Raw genomic sequence first — 23,588 nt, forward strand, 5'->3', positions numbered from 1 at the left:
GCTGGGATGCATTTACAAGCTGCTCACAGCCCAGCCGGCAGTGGCGTGGAGGCAAGCTGGGAGCCGTGGCCTGGAACGGGCCCGCTGGAGTCAGCCCGGGATTTATTACCCTGCCAGTGGCTGCCGGGCAAAGGTGACAGTGACTAATGGCTTGTTACACGCCTGCCACATCTCATCTGCGCGCCGCGTCCGGCTGCTGCGCTCCCAGCCCTGCTGAGCGGGCAGCCTGTGCCGCGTCCCTTACTGGGGGGACACAGCGGTGACCCCCCCTTTGCCCCTGCGGGGACCTCGGCCAGAGGGGGTGACAGTGACAGCTGGACAGCTTGGCATGGCATCTATCCCCGTGCTGAGCATGGAGACCCGCAGTGTCAGCGTTCCCTGTGGTCAGGCAGAGCCAGGCTGGCATCTGTGGGAGCACCTCCATATCTTGGGGGTGGTGACACATCCCAGGTGTCCTGCTGAGCTTCGTGTGACACACGGGACTTCCCAGTGCACAAAATCCCTTTGTGGTTGCCAAACCATGAGGCGCTGCTCTGCCAGCACAGCGTCAATGCCATGCCAGGGTGGTTGGGCTGGGATGCCGAGGGGATCCTGCGTGCGTGTCCGGATGGATGCTGACGGAACCACAAATGCATTCACCAGGAAAATTAAAAAATTAACAGGCATTGGCTCGCTCTAGATTAGTAAAGGCAAGAGATAAAAGCGGCTCTTTATACCTTGTGAGAATTGCTGATAAGGGCATTTGTTCCTCTGTATTCTTTAAAAAGAATGCAATAAAAATTTAAAATAGAACGGGAAAAGGGAGTTGGAGGGGGGGGGAAAGCACGAGGAGGGTGGGGGGGAAGCACGAGGAGGGCTGGGGGGGTGGCGGGCAGCAGCAGCAGCACGGCAGCACCGGCATGGCCAGCACTGGGGCCTGTTGGAGGAAGAGGAGGAGGAGGATGGAGGGGATGCAGAGGCAAGGGTGAGCTGGGAAGGGATTTGGGGGGGGGTGTGTGTGTGTTGCGATGTGGCAGTTTGTTTGGGGACGGCTGGGTGTCCCTGTCATGGCCTGTGTCTCCCTCTGCAGAGATGCCAGTTCATGGCTGGCAGTGCCAGGATGAGATTCCTCACTGAAGCCTCCTTCCTGCCCGAGGGAGGTGGGGGATTCCTCATGGAAACCTCCTTCCTGCCCGAGGGAGGCGGGGGTCTGGCCTGTCAGAGCCAGCCGAGCCTGTCTGGCACATGGAGCCGACTGGTGTGGCCGGTGAATGATGGGCAACTTCCTCCTGTGCCAGTGGGCTGAGCCCCACCCCACTCATGTCATTGGTGTCCCCAAGCCCAGGTGACGGTGGGATGGCACAGGGGTGACCACCACCATGCCCACCTGGGAGGGACAGTGCTATTCCCTCTCCCACACCTGGTGCAGGGGGTGCCTGGGGCATTGGGGTACCCCAAGGGGGCTGCCCTGGCATCACCCCTTATTTCCATAGGTTTTGGGCTCAGGACCACCCTGGGTGCCCACTGTGCTGGGCCACGCTGGCACCCCTGAGCCCAGGGTATCTTGGAGCAGTTTTGAGGTGAGGGTGAAAGGCCTGGCCCCCATCAGTGCCTGGCACATCCTTACATTTGGGGAGGGGTCACCTGTGCGCCGTGATCAGGAGTGATACCCCCATCACCCAAATTCTCGGCATGCTGCAGAGGGACGGACGCCCCGTGGGACCCCCTGCACGGGGGGAACCCCCATTCCCGGTGAATCCCCGGTGAATCCCGGGTGGTCCTGGGTGGGTGGGTTCCTCCCCCCTTCCAGCATCCCCTCATCTCTACGTTTGAGGAGGGGTCCCCCGTGCGCCGCGATCAGGAGTGACACCCCCATCACCCAAATTCTTGGCATGCTGCGGCGGGACGGCCAACCCGCGGGACCCCCATTCCCGGGGGGAACCCCCATTCATTCCCGGTGAACCCCCGGTGGATCCCGCGTGGTCCTGGGTGGGTGTGTTCCTCCCCCTTGCAGCATCCCTGTGTTCGGAGCGGCCCGTGCCTCGCTGCCGGTGCCCGCCGCCCCCGCCCCCGCCGCCCTGCCCTGCCCTGCCCGGCCCGGCCCCCGGTGAGTCACGCTCCAGCCGTGCGGCTCTCGGGGCGGCGGGCGGGCGCCGAGGGAAGCAGGAAGCGGCGGGGGAAGGCTCGGCACGGCTCGGCTCGGCTCGGCTCGGCTCCGCTCCGCTCTCCTCCCTGCCCATGGAGGAGCGCAGCCCCCGTTGGACAGCGCGGCCCGCGGGTGAGTGACCCCTCCCCAGCCCAGCCCAGCAGCGCCGTGGGGAGGGGGCAACGGGGTCCCCCCCAACCCGGGTGGGAGTTGTGCTGGAGGGGTGGGATGGGGCTGGTGTGATCCCGCTGCTCGCAATCCCCCCCAGAGCCCCTCTGCTGGGGGGGTCTGGCGTGGGGGACCCTGTGGTGAGGGGGACAGAGGTCACCCTGGGGCTCAGAGAGACTGTGCTGGGGGGATGGAGGTCACCCTGGGATTGGGGGACCCCATGGTATAGTGGGTGGAGGTGGCCCTGGGGTTTGGGGGCACGGCTGTTTGGTGAATGGAGGTCACCCTGGGGTTGGGGGAGCTCATGGTGTAAGGGGCAGAGGTCGCCTTGTGTTTAGGGGAAGCCGTGGTATGGGGGATGGAGATGAGCCTGGTTTGGGGAACCCCGTTGTAAGGGGAACAGAGGTCAGCCTGGGTCTGGAGGAACCCTTGGTTTGGGAGACCAAGGTCACCCCGGGGTTGACAGACCCCATGGTTGCCCTGGGGTTGGGGGTCCCTGTGATGTGGGGGATGGAGGTCACCTTGGAGTTTGGGGACCCCATTGTGTGAGGACTGATGTCACCCCAGAGTTGGGGGATCCCATGACACAGAGAGTGGTGGTCACCCTGAGCTTTGGGGGTCACTGCTGTTTGAGGGGTGGAGGTCACCCTGAGGCAGGGGGACCCTGTGGCCTGGAGGATGGAAGTTGCCTTTGGCTTGGAGGCCTTTACTGTGTGAGGAGTGGAGGTTGCCCTGGTGGAAGGGTACCCCAAAATGAGGGGGACAGAGGTCACCCCGAGCTTCAGGTACCCTCTGATGCTGTGGACAGAGGTCGCCCTGGCCTTGGGGGACCCCATGGTGTGGAAAATGGGAGGTTGCTTTGGAGTTGGGGATCCAGCTGGGGAATGCTGTGAGGAGATGAGACCCTCAGGGTCTGGGGCCAACTGAGGTGCTCAGTCCCCATGACCCACATTCCGAGAGACCCTTGGGGTCATTTCCCATGGCTGGCAGGGCACAGGGTGGCCCTGACCTTGACCCTTCTCCTTGCCTTGCTGCCTGCCCATCTCTCCATGCGGGCACACAGGGTGCAGCATGGGGCCGTGCCTCAGTTTACCCACCAATATTTCAGGACTCCCAGAACCTCTGGAGCTGGGCAGGGACCGTGTTGCTGACTGAGCTGGACGCGGGGAGCCCGGGCACCGCACCCTGTGCCGGGGTGATGCCGCGGCCCCGGCGTCTCGCCTGCCTCCGCCTTTATTGCCCTGCTCCGTCCTGGCTCTTCCAGCCCTTCCTGTGCTGCCTGCCGTGCCGTTCGCCCTGGGGCTGGCAGCTCACTGTGCCCTGTGTCTGCTTTGCATGGTGGCATGGGTGCCAGCCCCCAATGGGTGGGTGGCATCTGTCAATTGAGTGCCCCATTGGTGGCATCTGTCCCCAAGCCCTGGGCAAGCGCCCACTGCCAGCACTTGGAGCAGCAGGGGTGAGTGCCCCACTCTCTTCATCCTCATCCTCATCCTCCTCTCGTGGCTGGGGGCACAGAGCTGGGCCACGAGCAGGATCCAGATCCAGGGAGGGAGTTAATGGAGGGAAAAGGCAGCGGGAAGCCAGCGCCTCTTCCTGCAAGGGCGCGCGTGCGCCGGCAGCACCGGGGTGAGCCCGTGTGGTTTGTGGGTGTGAGCGAGGCGAGCGTGCGCCCGGCTGCGTGTGCGCCCTGTTTGTGTAACCTGCCGGGGAGTGCCACAGGGCTGGCCAGCCATGGCTGGGGCTCAGCGTGCAGGGGGGCTGGCTGTGAGCACACTGAGCACGCGTGTGTCCCTGTGTGTGTGAGTGTGAGCGTTGCACAACCGCGGGGTGTGAATCTCTGTGTGCTGACCCCTGGCTGGGGGCACGCGGGGTGCGTGTGCCTGCACGTCCCGCGGGGCTGAGCTGCTGTGTGCACACACGGGGCCTGTTCTGGCCGGTGCTGGCTGCAGGGCAGGGAGCTGCAGCGGGGAGATGGTGGCTTTGGCGGGGGGCCAGGCTGCCGGGGGGCACAGGGGGGGTGCCGAAGGACGCAGGACAGTTTATTCCTTGCTGGCACGCCAGCGGTTGGGACAGGGGTGCAGGTTGGGGGGCAGCTTGAGGAGGGGGGGGTGTTAGTTTTAATTGCTGCTGCTCTGTTTGTTGGCAGCCCTCTCCCCCAGCCTGCTGTCTGGCCCGTGGGAGGTTGAGGCCTGGAGGGGCTGTTCCTGGGGGGTTTGTGTCTGTGCCAGCCGTGTGGGAGGTGCTGGTGCTCTCCCCCATATCAGGGCACGGTGCCATGGGTCACACCTCTGTCCCGGAGCCCTGGCACTGCCGGCAGCTCCGGGTGTGAGGCCTGGCCTTACTGTGGGCAGCAGCAGATGGCCTCTGCCATCGCGGCCCACTGGGGACATCACCATGTGCTGGCAGTGCTGGGGTGCCTCACCCACCTGTGGGGTGCTGGATACCCTGAGGGGCTGTGGGGCAGCCCTGCCACCCCCAAGAAGGAGCAGTTGGGACAGAGCTTGGCCTGCGGCGGCTGCCCGGGCAGGCTGCCAGGGGGATTGCCCTTGAACCGGCCCTTTCCGTGCCTCGTGCTCCATGCCCCGCCTGCCCCGTGTCCCCTCCATGTCCCCCCACCCCAGCACCCCACTGCCCGCGGGCGGTTGCACCTCGGGGCGGGAGGAAGCGGCCCAGAGCTCCCGCACTGTAACGGCGGCCGCCTTATCTCGGGCCCTTCTGGGCCCCCCCAGCCCTTATCTGCCACGGCCGTTGGCCCTGGCTGGGCTCACGGCCCCCCCTCGGCCCCCCCCAGCCCCTGCGGGGTCAGCCCTTGGGGGCGGCCGCTTGGCAGCCTGCCCCCTCGATCCTTTTTGAAGTTTCAAATCCATTTAAGTCAAGAGGAGGGAAAGTTATTGCCTCTAAAGCCCCTTGCGTTGAGCAGTAAATCCTCTTTGCTGGGCCAGCGCCGCCTCCGAGCACCCGCGGGACCGGGGGGGTGACTCCCGGAGGGGGGGTACAGCCTGGATGTGTGTGTCCCCAACACCCTGCAGGCGGCTGCTTTGTGGCTGGGAGGGAGTGGGAACCCCAAAACATGGTCAGTGTGGGGTTGGGGTTCCTTTGAAACCCCCCAGCTGAGCAGGCAACATCACTGCTGCTTGCCCACCATTTGCTCGCTGCCTCCTTGCTCATCCTGATCTGGCCCAGAAAGGGGGGTTCCCCTTGTGGCATCAATGCCCTGGTGTCCCCAGCAGCGTGGCACAGCACCCCCCCTGCTGCTGTTCACCCTCTTGGAGGCGATGGAGCAGGAGCTGGATGTGCTGCCGGCACGCTGGCGTGTTTTATTTGATTTCCTTTCTCCCGAGCTGGCAATATTTAAATATTAATGCCTGCCTCTAATTGCTGGGTCAGAGGAGCGGGGCGGCGCGGGAACGGGCGCAGGGGCGGCTGATTTTGTTGTCTCGGGGAGTGTTTGCCGAGGAAAAATGTTTGTGCACACACACACATAAATTTACTCCCTTGGGAGTGATGCAGAGGGGGGAAGGCTGAGCCGTGATGCCACCGGGCCATCATTTTGCAACAGGGCACCCACCCCCCGCATCCGGGGGGCCCTTCTCCTGCGCCCGCAGAGGGATTGCTAATAGCAGGGGAGAGGGGGGTGTTTTATTTTCTCTCCGGGCAGCGCGGCGTCAGATGCTTGCGTGCTCGCTTCCTGTAATAAAGCGACCGCCGGCGCGCTTGTCACCTGCTCTCTGTTGTGCTGCCAAGCGCAGACATGCCGCTCCTCGCTGCGGGCCCTGGCGTGCTCCCCGCTGCCGCCGCCGCTCCGTGCCCGCCCCGGGCGCTCGCCCCGTGCCAGCGCGGCGGTAGCAGGTGTTTGGGCAGGGTGTGATGGTGCCTGTTGCCGCACGCCCCGTGCGGGCGGGGGCCGTTTAACTGTTCCTCACCGCGGCCGTGCCCCCTTTGATGCCCTCCCTGCTTGGCGCTGGGGTGTCCTGATTCCCCTGCCGCTCCCCCAGCGTTTGGGGTGCGCCGTGGCAGAGCCAGCCCAGCTGCAGGCAGGTGGCTCTGCTTGTCCCCAGCTGTGCTGCGCAGTTGGAGCGTGGAAGGTCCGTGCAGCGTGTGCCATGCAGGGGATGGCATGTGCAAGCTGCTTGATGGGCACAGACTGGCACCAGTGACACAAGGCATCACCTCCTGCTTGGCACTGCTGTCGCCCACTGTGCTGTGCTGTGCCATGCCATGCAGGGGATGGGATGTGCAAGCTGCTTGGCACTGCTGTTGCCCACCGTGCTGTGCCATGCTTGGACACCAGGTCACTGCCCACTGTGCCATGCTGTCCCTTAGCACGCACAGCCCTGCTGCCAGCACCTTGCCAGTGCTGTTAGGGGATTTTTCCCCCATTGGGAAATCTCTCTGCTCCCCTTTGGATCCCTCACTGGTTTGCCACCCCCCACAGCCGTTGGTTCTTGGCTGTGCAATCTCCTTCCTCCTGCCCACATGGCAGTGCTGGTTAACCCGTGTTTGCTGGGTCCTGCTCCTGTTAACCCCGGCCAAGGGAACTCTGTACCCTTGAACCTGGCAGGGAGGCTCCTTGCAAGGGGCTGACACGGGGTCTGCTCCCCACAGGCAGCCTGCAGCGTGGTAGATGTGGGGTTTAGGGATGAATTACACCCCACCATCCCCCGTGGAGGAGGCAGGCTGGGTTTTCCTCCTTCCCACCCGCATCCTGCCCCGCTCCAGCCCCGGCTCCCGGCGCTGCCTTTGTTTCCGCTGTATAACAAGATGATGGGTTAGGGTCAAGCTGCGGGTTCATAACTTGTTGGAAGACTTTGCCGAACAATAAAGGTGTCTGCCTTTATATCTGCTCGTATTTTATCCGCGCCACGGCCTTTCCCCAGCGCCGGCCGCGATTTATGGCGGGGGATATTTGAACGTGTCGAGGCGAGCTGGGGAAGCCGAGGCTGACCCCCTCCCCACGCCTTTGCATTCAGTGCCTGGGCGCTGAAATATTTACCTTCCAGCTCCTCTGACAGTTCAAGCCGTCTCGTGAAGCAAAGGTTATTGAACTGCGAATGTTATGACATTACATTTTTGTGTCTGCACTTTCTAGATGCGTGATGCAGCCTGAATGATAAGTGATCTCGGGGTTAAGGGTGGGGTTTTTTTTTCTTTTGCCTTTCTGTTCCTTTCCCTCCCTCCCTGCTCTCCTCCCTGAGCTGTCAGCTCTGCTGGCGCTTGATAACGCTCCCTTTTATTGCCCTGCCTTTGCATTCCTGCTGCTGGGCTCCCTGCAGTTGAGGTGGGTGCTGGGAAGGCGGGAGAGAGACATTTCCAGCTCAGAAGCCTGGCTGCCTTGCTGTGTGCCTCAGTTTCTCTAACCCTCATGCCCTGCGTGGTCACCCATGCCAGCAGCCCCTCTTCATGGTTGGTAGGGAGATGCTGCATCCTGTGTCCCACCAGGGATAGAATCACAGGGTAGTTTGAGTTGAAAGTGACCTCAAAGCTCTTGTCATTCCAACCCCCTGCCATGTCCAGGGACACCTTCCACTAGTCCAGGTTGCTCCAAGCCCCGTCAAACCTGTCCCAGCCATGCCATAGGGCAGGAGGTGATGCCTGGTGTCACTGGTGCCAGTCTGTGCCCATCTTGCAGCTGCATTGGTGGGATTTTGGGGTGCTGAGGTGATGTTCCCTGGTACCCTGGTATCCCCCTGTCTGTCAGGGCTCTGAGCATCTCATCAGCTGTCCCCACTTGAGATACAGCATGCTAGCTGGCCAAGTGGCCAGGGGGACCAGTGACAGCAGGCCTGGGCTGTCCCACACTCACTAGAGGGCAGCAATAAACTGGATCTGTGGGCTGTGCTCTGTCCCTGGGGGCGTTGAGGGGTCTCACCCCCCAGATTTGCCCTGGCACAGTGGGGTAGCAGCGAGGGCACACTTATTTTTCATTGCAGCAGGATGAAGCCTCTCCAACCACTCGGACCCGCAGTGTCATTTCATCCCGAGAGCAAATTAATTAAGTCATTCCATAAATTTGGCTGTGTTTGCTGCTGGTGAATCACATCTGCATCTCCCCTGGCTTTTCCCCCTCCCTGCTCAGCTCCCTGCAGGAATCAAGATCTCACCCTGCAATGCCTGGAGATTTCCAAGGGCTCAGGGCTGGCTGAGCATCCCGAGCATCCCGGGTCGGGGCGGCTGCCAGAGCTAACAGAATCCAGCTGTGCTCCCAGGCAGGCAGGGGGGGCCGTGGGGAAAAGGGGGAAAAAAAAAAAGAGGTCAGGGCCCGGGAAATTAAATGTTCATAAATGTAGGCCCGAGCGCTTAAAAAGTAGGGCAGTGCCATTAAATCTCATTAAAGTTTAATACCTATCAGTGCCACTTCAGGCAGCCCTTGGACATTGCTTTAATTTGATGGGTGTTAAGGGAGAATTATCAAATAATTGTGCTGGCTGGGGACTTGCTTTTATCATGTTACATGGAAAGCTCTCCCGGCTTTGTGCCGCACATCAAAACAGCGGCGGGTAGGTATTGTTCTGGGGAGGGGATGGGGGCAGCTGCAGGGGGGTCCCCACTGTCCCCATCGCCCTCTGAGGTGGCAGGAGGGATGAGGGACACCGGATCAGGTTGTTACAGGGATTAGCTGCCCCACTGATCAGCTTTTTCTGCCCAAATTTAACCCATCTGCCCCCAGCAGGGGTTTGGTGCCCCAGGCTGGCATCCTTGAGGGCGGCATGGGGACAGGGAGCATCCTGCTATTGTCCCCATGGATTTTGCCATTATCCCTGTGGGCCCTGGCAGTGCTCTTATGGGTCCTGTCACCATCCCCATGGGTCCTGTCACCATCCCCCTGAGTCCTGCCATCATTCCTGTGGGTTTTGCTGGTGTTCCCATGGCTCCTGCCATCATCCCCATGGGTGTTACTGGTGTCCCCAAGTGTCCTACCATCATTCCCATGGGTCTGGTCACCATCCCCATGGGTCCTGTCATCATCCCCATGGGTCCTGCCATTGTCTCCATGGGTCCTGCCAGTCTCTCCATCAGTCCTCCTGCTGTTCCCATGGGTCGTGCCAGTGTCCCCGTGTCCCAGCAGGGTTGTGCCACTCTTCCTGCACTTGCTACCCCAGGATGATGACAGTGTGGGGCTGTGAGTGCTGCTAATTAATACTAATTTTTAGAGAGGCTGTGGGGTCTGTGGGGAATTGCAGATGGGAGGAGCTGGGGATGGCTGGTTCCGTGCAGAGGCGAGGACATGGGCCCATGCATTTTTTATAGAGTGCACCCGGGGTTATTTTTATTTCTTTCTATTTCCTTCCTCCTCCCGTTGCTGTAAAAGTCCCTGTTGATAAAGAATTAGTGCCAGGTCGTTAGTCCTGGTTTTTATGAGATAAACCCAGGCACAAGGTGCTGTCGTGTAAACGCCGGGGCCAGGGGAGCGTGGGGACGGGGAGAGCGGAGCTGCTGCCATGAATTATTCAGCAGCTCCTGATTTCACATTATTCTCACTGATACTTTTACAACCTGTCAGTAAATAAAAAGATTCTACATTATTTATAGAAATGGACCCGAATTGGGTAGGAGAATTTACTGTTGCTATTATTAGGGGCTGCTCAGCACCGCGTTAATGAGGGATGGGTGGTGGCAAATGCTGCTTCCTGTGGGCACGGTGTCCCCCGTGTCCTCCTGGGTGCCACCTTGGTCCCCAAGGATCACTGTGTCTCTCACTGCTGGGACTCCATGGGTTTGGGCTGTTTGAAGGGGGATATCTCCTTCCTAAGGATATCTTCTTCCCAGTGGCACATCCCTGCAGGTGACGCCTGCCCCAGGACATCCATGCCACGGATGTCACCTTCCAGGGATGACATCTTCCCAGGGATGTCTGCTTCCTGGGGACATCTCCTTCTCAAATATGTCTGCTTCCTGGGAGCACCTTCCTCAGGATTGTGTCTTCCTGGAGACATCTCAGACACATCTCCCTCCTGAGTATCACATCTTCCCAGGGACATCTTCTTCCTGACACTTCTCCAGAGACGCCTCCCCGTGGATGACACCTTCCCAGGGACATCCTTGTGGGGGATGTCTCCTTCCAGGAGATGATATCTTCCCAGAGACATCTTCTTCCCAGGGACAACTCCCTGTGGATGACACCTTCCTAGGGACATCTTTGTGGGGGATGTCTTCTTCCAGGAGATGATATCTTCCCAGAGACATCTTCTTCCCTGTGGATGACACCTTCCCAGCAACGTCCCCTTGCTGGGGACATCTCCTTCCAGGGATGTCTCCTTCCTGAGCACATCTCTTTCCTGAGCACATCTCCTTCCCAAAGACATCTGCCTCCTGGGGTCATCTCCTTCCCAGGGACCACATTTTCTCAGGGTCATGCTCTGCCTGGAGATGTGTCCTTCCCCAGGACATCATCTTCCCTGGGACACCTTACCAGGGACATCTTTGCTGTGGATGTTTCATTCCAGGGGATGACATTTTCCCAAGGACACCTCCTTCCCAAAGTCATCTTGAGAACATCTTCCTGAGAATGTCTCCTCCCTGGGGACCACATTTTTAGGAACATCTCCTTCCTGGTGACCACATTTTCCCGGGAACTTCCTCCCAGGGATGTCTCCTTCCCTGGGACACACATCTTTGCCAGAGGAGGATGCTTTCCAGTCATGATGCAATTACATTTCTGTCCCCATCCAGTGAGCTGTTCCCACCATCCCTCCTGGCTCTGCATCCCACCCTGCAGCAGGAACTGGAGGGGCTCCACTTCCATCCTGTCCCCCCCTTCCCATCATTTGCCTGTCACCAGCACAGGAGCCATCCCACCCACAGCCCCGCCAGCCCCCCAGATCCCATCTGGGCTCCCTGCATCCCTGATGTGACAGCTCCAGGGAGGTGGAAAAGCATCTCACGGGGCTGGGAAGCCCCGAGGAGGGGGGTGCTGGGCTGTGGGCAAACCAAGGCACGGCAGCAATGGAAAAACCAGGAGGAAACCCAAGCTGTAATGGTTTGTCTGCGGTGTCCTAAGGTGGCTGCTCCCAGGCTGCCGGTGACAGGTTTATTGGCAGGCAGGCTGGGCTGGAAGGATTGTGGGCTATTTACAGTGCTGGGGCCGTGACTTTGCGAGCAGACAGTTAACATAAATTCACATGATGGATCAGTTATCACTTCATTGAACTGGTGGCGGATCCATTGAAGGCTGTGCAGTAACATACTGTTTCCTGGCTCTGCGCAGCGCTGGGATACATTAAATACACTTTATTTATAGCTTACCATTGCTGCACTGTGGGCAGGAGAATGCAGCTTTTGCAACTATCATCTAATTTTATGATGAGCATTAAAGCAAGGCCTATAATTTGCACCTTTTTATTCATTAGACACTGGTGCAGCCATAAGTCAAGAATGCCCAGGGATTTAGATGCAGATCCAGAAGATAAACTATTGACAAGCCAGATGTATTTTTACATTAGTGTGCCTTTACAATAGTTTATGTTGAGAGTGGAATATAAATTGCATTATTAAATACGAACCACTCTTGTAACCGCTGCTCTTCCTGCGTGTGTGCAGGCAGGGTGGGATTCGGAACCGCAGAGCACGAAGGCTTTGCCTAATGGCTCCAGGTTGGGGGGAGATTGTTATTTTGGCTTATTTTATCCCTGGATATGCTGATGCATCAGAGCAGGGGTCTGTCTCAGCGCTGCCCCTAGGAGGAGGCATCCTGAGGGATGAAGAGATGCGGGATGTCAGAGCAAAGCCATCCCAACCACGTGCCCTCAGCAGGGACCTCGGCTCGGCCGCTGCCACCCGGCCAGCAGCGAGTTAAATCCTTTTGTTTCTGAGGCAATACAGTTTATATTATGAGCATGAATAAAAGATGGTTGTGCTAGGGGTAGCTGTCAGGATCTTCGCCGCCTATAAAGGCTTCTACTGTAGCTTGACAGTAAAAGACTGTGTTTGGGGACTGATGTGGTTTCTCAAAGGAGCTAAATAAATAAGGGACGCTTATTTTTACACCAGTAAAGGCTGCTGGAAATTTAAAGCCCTGTTTATCTCACTGAAATCACGGTGTTTATTGTTATCTCGTGGAGGGGGAATTTGCATGTTCACTAATAATTAACCCAGCCCAGCGTTCTCCCTGCTGTACCTGTGGCAGCCCTGCCGTTATCTGGGGGGAGGAAACGCTTGCAAATCAAATGCAAATATTGACCCTGCCTGGGCCGGGCGCTGCAGTGGCAGCAGGGCAGGATGGAGGGGCTGGCTGCTAGTGTGGGACATGAGGGGGCAGATGGGAGCCACCCCCATGGCCACCCCATCCTTATTTCTGCCCTACTCCCATTGACATCCCATCCATACTGGTGCCTTTCCATATTTCCACCCCATTCCCGTTGCCATCCTGTCCCCATTGCCACCCTGTTGCCATTACCACTCCATCCTCATTTCCATCCTATTGCCATGGCCACCCCATCGCCATAGTCACCCTCTGCTATGCCATTCCCATTGTCACCATGCTGCCACCCCATCCTTCTTTTCACCTCAAACTCATTGCAATCCCATGCCCACCCCATCTTCATTGCTACCCAGCACCCATTGCTATCCTGTGTCCATTCCTGTCCCCATTGCCACCCCATCCATATTTCCACTCCATCTCCATGGCCACCATTGCCACTCTGTCCTTATTTCCACCCTAGTCCTACGGTCACCTCATTCCCATGATCACTGCCACCCTATCCTTATTGTCACCTTGTCCCCATTGACACTCCATCTTTATTTCCACCCTGTTTCCTTTGCCACCCCATCCCCATGGCCACCCCATCCATATTTCCACTCCATCTCCATGCCCACCCCTTCCCCACTGCCACTCCATCCTTATTTCCTATGAGGTGACCTTGTCCTATGGTCACCTCATTCCCATGATCACTGCCACCCTATCCTTATTGTCACCTTGTCCCCATTGACACTCCATCTTTATTTCCACCCTGTTTCCTTCCCCACCCCATCCCCATGGTCACCCCATCCATATTTCCACCCCACCCCGTGGCCACCCCTTTGTGGCGGGCGCTAACAGGGGTCCCATCCCGGTTGCCAGTCCCGGTGCCACCAGATGCTGCCGCTCCGTGTCACACCATCATGTCGCTAGCAGAGTGTAACGGGGAGAGCAGTCGGTGCCTTTGTTTCTCCTGCTCTCCGCACAGCTGTCACTTCCAGTGATCAGTAGAAAAATCATCACCCCACCGGATCATACATATGGAACGGTGTCTGTGCGGAATATTTATTGTAACATGTGTCGAGGCCGCGCCGGTCGCGAGCCCCGGGCTGGGCTCACGCAAGGATGCTCCAATCCCTGGGCTCTGCCTGCTGGGGAGGTGTGGGTGTCCCCACAGCAGTGTCCCCACAGCAGTGTCCCCACAGAGGCTGGGGGACTCGGGGCTAATTGCGCTTGGTGGCCTCAGGCTGTGCAGCATCATCTGCCTCGTGGGGTATTGAGAAAGTGTTCCTTCTCCCAGCCTGTCCCCGCCTTGTTCCCAAAGGATGTCTTCAACCTGGGGGAGCAGCTGAGGTGTGGGGGTGTGCAGAGCTGCAGCTGGTAAAGCTGCAGGTGAGCAGAAGCCCAGGGGCTGCTCCTTGCTGGGGTCACCTGTGGGGTGGCCCTTGGGGTCTCCAAGGGCAGGAGGCGAAGGCACTTGGGCACCTTGGCCCTGTCAGTGTCTCTGGGAGCTCTCTCCCATCCCTGGAGCTGTCAGCTCGGCACCTTTCATGTGTGATGGGTAAACAGCGTGGCGCGCCTGCCGGGGAAGGCTGTTGGATCCCTGCTGGTGCTAAAGCGGCGTCTGGCAGGGACGGGGAACGTGCCGTCGCCTGCGCGAGGCACGGCGGACGTGACGCCCCGCTGGGGCTCCGTGCGGCTTTCCTGATGGAGAGCAGAGCCCCAGCCTGCCCCGGTGTCAGGGTGAAGCTGTGCTGATGGCATCCCTGGTATTCCCTGCAGGTGTGCCGCTCCCACCACCAAAAACCACATCTCACATCCCAATCCCATGTGCTGGCAGGGACACAGAGCCCCCCTGTGCCCCCTCTCTGTGCGTTTTCCCTCTCCAGGGTGGACAGATGCCGCGCGGGCAGGACGGGGTCACCGGGTCCCCCCAGCACATGGCTAGGGGAAGGTGTTGCCAGCGCCTTTTGGCACCCGCTGCCACACGAGCGCGCTCCTCTGACAGCTTTATCAAGCCTCCAGACTTCCCAATTCCATTGTTCCTGACATCTGTTTCGGTAAGTGATTAATTGCAATTAGTGAACGGTTTGAAAGCCTGTGGAAGAATATTCAGCAGAAAACTCGTCAAGATTAATGAGTGGTGGCAGTTGTCAGAAGGGCTGCTGCCTCGCCGGGATGCGGCGGCGGCGGGGAGGTGCGGGAGGCTGGGCGAGTGGGGTGCCCCCCTCCCCGTGCCCGTGTGCCCCCCCAGCGTGTCCCCCCCTCCCGGAGAATAACACGGGCTGATTTTTCATCCGAACGCATGAATTATCCACTAATGCGCTATTAATAAAGCGCTGTGGAGTTTCACCGAGATTAGGTCCTAAATCATGCAGAATGAATTTTAATCAGTCCGAAAGACACCGGTGCTAGCCACTCCCGGGGACCTGCGGGAAACCAGCCTGGATCCGGCTGGCATCTGCTGCCGGAGCAGCCGCGCCTGCACCTTTACCCCCGTGCCATGCCGTGCTACCTGCGGGTGCTGACAGAGCCAGGCACCTTTGTGCCTGGCACGCCACTGCCGTGGCAGGGTATGAGCTCTGTGGGCACAGCCAACTCTCTGAATCCTTGCCAGCGGGCACAGGGGGGTGACAGCCTCTGAGGTGGCACCTGACTGTGGTGCCCGGGGTGCCAGGAGGGAGCAGGGATCATGTTCTGTGCCCAGATTCCCAAAGACCCCATATTTTGGGGGGTGTCACTCCTGCAGTGAGATTCCCAGGTCTCTGCAATGTGCCTTTGCTCTCTGGTTGTGCCCCCAGTTCTGTGCAAGGGACCACCCTGAGGTGCCAGGGGGTTTGTGGGGGTGCCAAGCCCGGGGGGTGACACACCCTCAGCCCCAGGGGGAAGGGAGGGTGCGACATCTGCTCCTGCAAATTGTTTGCCTTGCCGAGGTCAGGGCGGCTCGACAGCCCCAGGTCCTGCGAGCAGATGGCTCCGGCATGTTCCCGGCCGCGCTCCGCTGTGCCGCACCCATGAAATTCCCCATTAACTGGCTGTGACCGGAGGCTGGAGGGGGAGGAAGCATCCCTCACTCCTCTGCGCTCAGCCTGGGAGCACGCACAGCCTGTGTGTGTCCCCAAGGGCAGCAGGGACTTGTCCCCTCTGCCGGGGAGGGGGATGGCTCCCATGCTTTGCATGGCCTCACTAATCCAGGGGGGCTGTGGAGCAGCCAGAGCTCATCACCCAGGTGCTGGTGGGGAGCGAGTCCCCATCCCCTTCCCTGCCTGCCAGCCTGTCCCTGTCCCATCTCTTTGATTTATTGCTCTTTTGGCGGAGGGCAGGGGTGGCGGGGTCGCCAGGGGCTGGCAGGGGTCGGGAGGTCCCGCCGTCGGCCGCCCTTTGTTGGTGTCCGGCACAATGACCCGGCGCAGGCTGTTTGCTGGGTAATTACCGTGCCGGGGAGGATGAGGAGGTCAGGGCCGATGGAGCCGCTGTGACCCGCCGCCGTCGAGGCCCTGTGTGGCAGCGGCTTGTCCTTCCCCTGTCACCATCTGCTCGGAGGCGGCCGCTCGGAGCGGCGGGGCTGCGGCGCTCAGACGGACGGACAGATGGTGGTGGGTTTGAAGAGGTAGAGTGTGTACTTTGTTCTGGAGAGCTTGGAGGGAAAAAAACATTAGAAGGAGAAAAAGACAGGGTGAGGAGAAGGAGGGGATGTCTTCCTGTGTCCTCACTGACTGCCACCGTGCCACACGTTGTAGTGGAGGTTGCCACCATGCCGTGGATGAGGCTGTGAGTCCTGCACCGTGGTGCGCCACAGTTGGAATGGCAGGAAGATGGGATGGGTGGTCAATGCCCCTCTGAGTGTCCCCTGTGCCACCACCCCAAGGATGTGGGCATCCCTGCAGTGTTGCCAGTGATGCCCTAACCCTGTTGCACCTCTCCAGGGCCTGACCCCGCTGTGCTGCCTTCCGGCGCTGCACGTCCCCGCCTGCCAGCGGTGCCAGCCAGGCCGGGGCTGATGCAAGCGGCATTCCCGGGCAAGCCCGGCCGCTTCCCAACCGGCTGGGGCAGCCGGGCCGGGGGCGAGGCGCGGGCGTGGGGTCCCTGCAGCGGTGCTGCGGACGCCGGGCACAGGCAGGGCGACACGGCGTCTCCCCGGGGCGCTCCTGACCCGCCGGACCCGCTCGGGGAGCGCTGGCGTGGGTTGGCGGCTTTGGCTCCGCTGCAAGAGAAAGGTGGGGCCCGGCCGCCCCTGCCGCCTCGCCGCCGCCTGCTCCCCCGGCGCCGGCCCTCCGTGTCCCGGCATTGCCTCTGCGCAGCGGGCCGCGCTCGACGCCCATGCAACGGTGCCACGGCGGTGCCTGCCCGGCGCCCGCGGGCAGGGCAGGGGTGCTGGCACCGCGTCCTGGCACCCGGGTGGCTTTGCTGGAGTGCGCCGCTGTTGGGCCGTGCAGGGGGGATTTGGCACAACCAGGTGGGGCTTGAGGTTGTGGTGCATGGGGTGATGTGTTGGAGTGGGGATGTGAGTGGGCTCCCTGAGGAGGGATTCCCACGGAAGTCAGAGGCTCCGGGTTTGGGACCCTGCCCGCTGCCTGCCACCGTTGCAATTCTGGCTTTGCTGCCTTTTAATTACCGCCCGCGCCAGGCCTGGCCCTGCGTTCCACTTCATTACGCGATTGCGATCGGGGCCGCTCCTCCCTCCCGGTGGATAATTAGGTGTGTTTTCTCCCGCGCGCAGACAGACACTTAATACAGCTTTAATCACCTGCTCCAGCGGCTCCCACCCACCGCCCTGTGCCCGCTGCTGCCGCTGCCCACAGCCGCCCAGCCAGGTAATGACAGGCTGCGGGTGCCCAATGGAACGCCCGCTAGTAACCCCCAGTGCAAATGCCCGCTGCAGGTGCCCAGTGCAAACAAACACCCCCTGCCAGTGCCCAGTGAGTGTGCCCACTGCAACAGCCCTGTGCCAACACCTCATGAACATCCCTGGTGCAAATCATGGAATTGTGGAATGGTTTGAGTTGGAAGAGACTTTAAAGATCTCTTTGTTTGAACCCCCTGCAGTGGGCATGGACACCTTACACTGGACCATGCTGCTCCAAGCCCTGTTCAACCTGGTTTTGAACACTCCCAGGGATGAGGAATGCCCAGTGCCAATGCCCAGTGCCCAACCCTGATGCAAATGTGCCATGCAAACACCTTGTGCAAATGATCAGTGCGAACACCCGCTGGGCATCCCCAGCGCATGTACCCCATTCCAATGCCCATCCCTGGTGCCAGTGCCCGGTGCAAACACCACCCAGGCGGGGAGCTGGTGTGTCCTGGGGTGCTGTGGCGCTGGCAGGCGGCGCTGCCCGGCTCCCGGCCGGCTTCTCTGGAGCAGGCGGCCGCCGGCTCCTCGCAGGTGTACGCACAGACTCTGCGGCGCCCGAGCTTCTGTGCGGCGGGCGCGTGCCAGCACACTGCTGTGCCTTGCGAAGGTAGCAGCCATCTGCACTGTGATAAAAAGCCCTGAGGATGATAAATAGACAAGTAGCACTTTTATTGGATTGCCGTTCCGAAGCAGCCACTTTGGGTTTGGCACGGCGCTAACGACAGACTCGCCGCACGCTGTGCCCAGCCGCCCCGGCCGGGGGAAAGGGGCTGCCCGGCAGCGATGCCAGTGCCTGCCTGGGCACCACTGCTCATCCCTGAGCGCTCCCCCTGCCTCTTCCTTCCCCCTTGGTTTTCAGGAGTGACATGGATCTGGATGGGAGGGCAGCGTGGCTGGCTGTGGGGCAGGAGTGGGGCTGTCCAGCTGGCACAGCATGGCACGGCGTGGCACAGTGTCCCAGCTGCTGCGCTGGCCTCGGCATCACCTGCACAAAGCAGCTTGTTTGTCAATAATGGAGCAGGGAAAATTGCACCCGAAATGCCTCTCGGCTCTGCTTTGTGCTGCCTTAATGCATCCACCCCGGAGGTGCCGGCTCGGCGGCGGCACAAAGGCTGCTGGAAGGGAGGGGAGGAAGGCATGGGGAGCTCAGAGAGGTTCCAGGGGGGATTTACTCCCCACTGGCCCACACAGCCCCCCAGTGCCAGGATAAGGGGGCAAAGACAGGCTCTGACCCAGATGGTTGGCACCATCATGCCCCCACAGCTTGGCTGTGCCTGATGCCAGGGATGTCAGCCCAGTGGGATTGATCCCAGAGGGATGTGAGTCTTGGAGACAGTTTTGGGGGGAGCAGCCTTGCTTAGTCCTTGCCCAAGACTCCTGCTGCTGGGATCAAGGAGTGGGATCCAAACATCCCCATCTCACTGTGCTGGGACATTGCTCCGGCCTTGGGGATGTGATTTCCAATTAATTCCATGTGAGTCATGAGTGCAGTTGCCATCCCACCCTGCCTGTCCCACTAGAAACCTGACATGGAGGTGACACTGAATTTTGGCGTGGCATGGGAAAAGTGATGACCCCCTGGTTGCTGGTTTGGCTTGGGAGACACTGGGGTGGTTGTGGGGTCTGTGTCCCCTTTGTGGCAGCAGCTTCTGGGATGGGGCAGCTGGGGACACCATTTCAGGGATGGGACAGGACAGCACAGCTTGGGGACAGTTTCTGGGCACAGCCCCACGTTACAAGGGGAGGCTGGGCTGGCAGCACAGGCACTGGGGGTGCTGAGGGGGGGTGTCTGTCCCCACACCCTGCCAGCCCCCACCTGCAGCTCAGGGGCCGCACGCAGCTGCCTGCCCGGGCGTGCATGCCAGGAATTTGGGATTGCAGGGGGGGCCGGCTGCCTCCGTGCCCTCTGACCCCCGGATGATACAAGCCCTCTTCTGTTTCTCCTCAGCCCGCCGGCGGGGTCAGCCTGACGGCTGGCGCTGGCTGCCTCGCTGCGATAAAGCAGCTCGTCTGTCACGACACAATGGATCCGCCAGGCTGCTGGCACGGCCCAGGGGACACGGCCCCGGGGCTGGGTGGGTGCTGGCGTGGCCCTTGGAGCTCCCCAGGGTGTTCAGGCTCTCAGCAGAGGGGTAGGGACAGCGACAGGAGCCAGGTGTCCCGGCTGATACCCCTGCCAGCCCCTGCTCTGCCACAGGGAGATACAGCCCTGTGTCCTGGCTCCCTGCCATGCCTGCTGCCCTCACTCTTCACCAAAAATACCTCGGGAGGCCCCAGCATGAGGTGCCCCTCATGCAGGGGACGTTCCTGAAGGAATTGCTCACCTTCATCCATCCCAGTCCCACTTTCCTCCTGACTCCAGGGTCTTTTTATCCAATTTTACATCAGCCTCTCACTCATTTCTGGGATCTCAATATCCAGGATGCTTCCCCCTGCAGCACCACCCCCTGGCATGGCTGCAGGACCCCCCTAGGATCCCCCAGCCTCAACTGGGTGGTTTTTGAGAACTCAAAAGCATCTCCAATTAGGAGCAGCCGTGCCGCGGCGCTCTGGCGAGGCACTGGGGCTGTCACTGTGCCGCCTTAATTAGCAGCGCCAGGGCAGGGGTCAGCACAGCTCGGCGGGCTTGACAAGGCTGCTATCAAGTGCAAGGAGGGAGGAGGAGGGAAGGGAGGGAAAAGCAAAGCTCCCCAACTCAGGACCAGCCTGGGCGGCGGGGAGGGGGAGGATGAGCGCGCCGGAGCCACGCAGGCAGAGTTAAAAGGCAATAAAATGGTCGCTGTCACCCGCCGGCGGCTCAGCACCGGGGCTGTGCCTCCCTCTGCCGGGGTGTGGGACCGCTCCTGGGCCCCCCCAGCAGCCTGAGAACCAGCCTGGGGAGGGGGGCACGGGACCCTCGCCATGCTGGAGATGAAGAGCTGGTCGTCTTTGCTGCAGAGCCTCAGTAAGTGACGGGCATGGCGAGGCTGGGGCTGTGGGGACACCCCTCCTATGGGGACACCCCTTCGTGTGGGGACACTGCGATGTCCCCACAAACCATCCCCTCCCTGGCCCCACCGTGCAAGGGGAGGTGGGTGGGTGGCATGGCCGAGGTGAGGGTCCCACACCCCCAGGCCCCGGGTGCCGCCCCGTCCCCTCTCCGGCGTCCCCGGCCATGGGGTCAGCGCCCGGCCGCGGCCAGGCTTAACCTCTGCCCTTCCCCTGCCGACCTGCAGGCCTGTTAAAAAGGGTTTAAATGCAAAGTTATTTGATAGCTAATCCCAGCTATCCTGGGGGCAGCCCCGGGCTGTGGCGCTGGGAATCGCCCCAAGCCGGGACCCTCAGGCGGCAGCGCCGGCACAGCCGGGGTTGTGCCGGGGCTGGAGGTCAGGCAAACGCGCCGATTAAAGTCCGGCGGGTGAAAAGAGCTTAAACAAATCCCAAATCCCTCAGATGCCAGATGAAGCTGGTTGAAATTTGCTCGGGAGCCACTTTGGGGAGGGGGAGAGAGGCTGGAACTGGCAGGAGCACTGGGAAGGCCAAAACTGGGGAGACTGGAGCTGTGTGGGTGATGGGAGGGTTTGGGGCTGGGCAGGGGGCTCAGTTGGTGTTGTGGGGGCCCTGTGTGCCTTCCTGCCCTACCTCCCTTTGCTGCTGCGCCATGAGGGACCAGCATCAGGGGACCCCCTGTTTTGCCATCATCTCCCCATCTTAGCGCCCCTCTCCTCCTAAATGCCACTTGTGGGGTGCCAAGGGGAGACACAGGTGAGTGGCCTCAACTGCTGAGCAGTCACCTAGCCAAACTTGGGAGCAAAAATCCTGATTTTTCTCCTTCCTGGCATCGTGACATGGAGGTGCTCACTTGTCCCCAGGGCCGTGCCACTGAGGAGGTCATGAGTCCCTGGCCTGCTGTGTGTCCTTGCTTTCCCCAGGTATAATGTGTCCTGGAGGTGCCAGGCTGCAGCCTCACATCTGAAGTGTTCTCAGGTAGCCAGATCCTGTTGTGATGCTGTTAGGGAAACTGAGGCTGGCACAACCAGGAGGTGCTGGTGTGGTAGGACCTGTGGGGTGGGGTGGGATGGGGGCTGTGGGTGGGAGGCAGCCAAAGGAGGAGGAATAGGGGAACAATTCCTGGTGACAGCTGTCTGGCCTGGGGCAGGGGTGGCTGGACAGGCTCTGTCCCCTCAGTCCTTACCTGTCCCCCATGGCAATGAGTCCCCAAAGAACCGTCAGGGCCAGCTGAACCGCAGCCCAGGGACAGAGGTCACAGATGCTGTGAGGAGCCATGCAGACCCCCAGGCCTCCCTTAATTGGGGAGGATGGATGTGCTGCAGGAAGGGCTGGGGACCCCAGTGCTCCCTGCCCAGTGGGGATGGGATGCCCTGTGCTCCCCTGCCAGCCTCTGCATTGTCACCTTGCACCTCCCTCGTAGTGCCCATTCCATTGGGGGGTGCACCCTCCTTCACATCCCCTTGTGATCACGGTGACAGCCCCAAATCAGGCTGCTGGTGTCAGGGTGTGCTCTGTGCAGGGATCACCGGCCTCCCCAGCTCTGCCACATCCCACATTCCACATCCCTGCCCACCAAGGGTTAACCCTGCAGAGGCAGGATGCCTGCAAGCCCTCGTGCCAGTTCAGAAATGAATGTTGCCTTTAATATACCATCCTTCAATCCTTATCTCTCCTAATTTATTGGACATAACTGGTTGCGCTGATGGATTCGTGGCTTAGACCTTGGCTTCTAAATTTCAGCATTAATAATCTGCCCCTTCATTCTGCTCTCCAGATGTCTTTCATTTATCTGCTTATTCAGTAGGGGTGCAACCTCGCGTCCTCCGTGCCAGCGCTAATGTGGCCCGGTGACAATAAATTTGGACTTGTAATAACATGGCCAGATGAATGAATTGACCTCTTGGTGACTGTCACTCCCAGCCTCCCCCCTTGTTAGGGACTGCTGGGGACCAGGGGGGCCCCTAACAATGGCTGCTAATGTCAACCCCCTCCTTGCTTTTTTTCCCCCAAAATTTGTGGGGAAGCAGATGAGTGGACCGCTTAATCTTTAATCAGCTTTGGAGCAGGGTGAGAGCAGCCATCCTTTGGGGAAATCTTAAAACCAGGGAGCCCTGATAGGGCCTCCCAGGGGCTGTGACCCCTCGCCCGGGTGGGGATGTGTCAGTGCTGCGGGGCTGAACCTGAGCCGGGCAGGTTGCACACCTGAGAGCGTGCGGAGGAATGTGTTTGCTTAATTAATTGGCGGCGGGAGCGCGCCGGGGGTGTAAATCTAACGTGGGCCTTGGCAGCCTGCAGTGCTGCGCACGCAAGACTAGACTTTAAATAAGGGTGCAATTATTGTTTGAATAATTGACGAACAACGGGCGCGCATCGGCGCTCAGCCTAATGGGCTTTGATCGCTCGCCAGGGCCGCCCGGCGCGCCGGCATCCCGCCCATGGAGGATGTGAGGGGTCCAGCGAGGGGTGTGCGTTGGTCACAGGGGCAAATCGGGGTGCTGCTCCCCTCTGGGTGAGTTTATGGGGCAGATGTGGAAAGTGGGGTGTTATTCCCCACCCGCCCCGGCCGACAGCGTGGCGCCGCGGGGTCGGCCGGGGAGGAGGAAGAGGACCCTGCACGTAGCAATTGATTTAAATCATTTTAGAGAGGACCTATGGAAAATAAAAAGCCTTTAATCACATTTGTATCCATTTCCAGCCTCGGTAAATCAATTTGGATTGAGCTGGGTGCCACGGTTACAGCTGATTAGCGCGCGGCGGATGGGGTCAAATTAATGCTAGCTGGGTTCGCTTAATGGGGTCACCGTCGTGAGCATCCCTCCTCTGGGGCACTGCGGTGGGCAGGAACATTTTGGTCCTGTCCATGCCACAGGGAGCTTTTCCAGCAAGGAAGTGCCAGGGTGTGAGCTCCATGCTGCTCCGTGCCTCAGTTTCCCCTTGCACACCAGCATTAACCATGGCAGAGGAGCCAGTGGGCAGCTCTGGGGATGTTTAGGGGGACATTTGGGTTGTCCCACCTTTCTCACCTGGTCCCACCGTGCGTCACCCACGTGTCAGAGCCACTCACATGTCCTCCCCGCTGCCCCACGGAGGAGCCATAAACAGGTCCCCGCGCCCCGGTGCCGGTTAATTTGTTTTCAATAGGTTCCAATCAATTAAACGTGGTCCTGGCGAAGGGAAAAGTGCCCTGGTAATTGGTGAAAATAAATCACTCGGCAGAGCCGCGGTGCTGCCTGGGAGCCTGGGCTGCAGCTGTGTGGCACTGTGGGGATGGGGAC

The 23,588-nt window shown here is 60.2% G+C and overlaps 1 protein-coding gene across 4 annotated transcripts in view; it reads left to right on the forward strand.

Moving 5' to 3' along the window:
* The window catches only part of GSE1 (Gse1 coiled-coil protein), a 105,000-nt gene that overhangs the window by 38,431 nt on the left and 42,981 nt on the right, over window positions 1–23,588 (forward strand). The gene's annotated exons all lie outside the window — the stretch shown is intronic.

This window comes from Zonotrichia albicollis, chromosome 13, assembly GCF_047830755.1.
Source record: "Zonotrichia albicollis isolate bZonAlb1 chromosome 13, bZonAlb1.hap1, whole genome shotgun sequence".
Classification (NCBI taxonomy): Eukaryota; Metazoa; Chordata; class Aves; order Passeriformes; family Passerellidae; genus Zonotrichia; species Zonotrichia albicollis.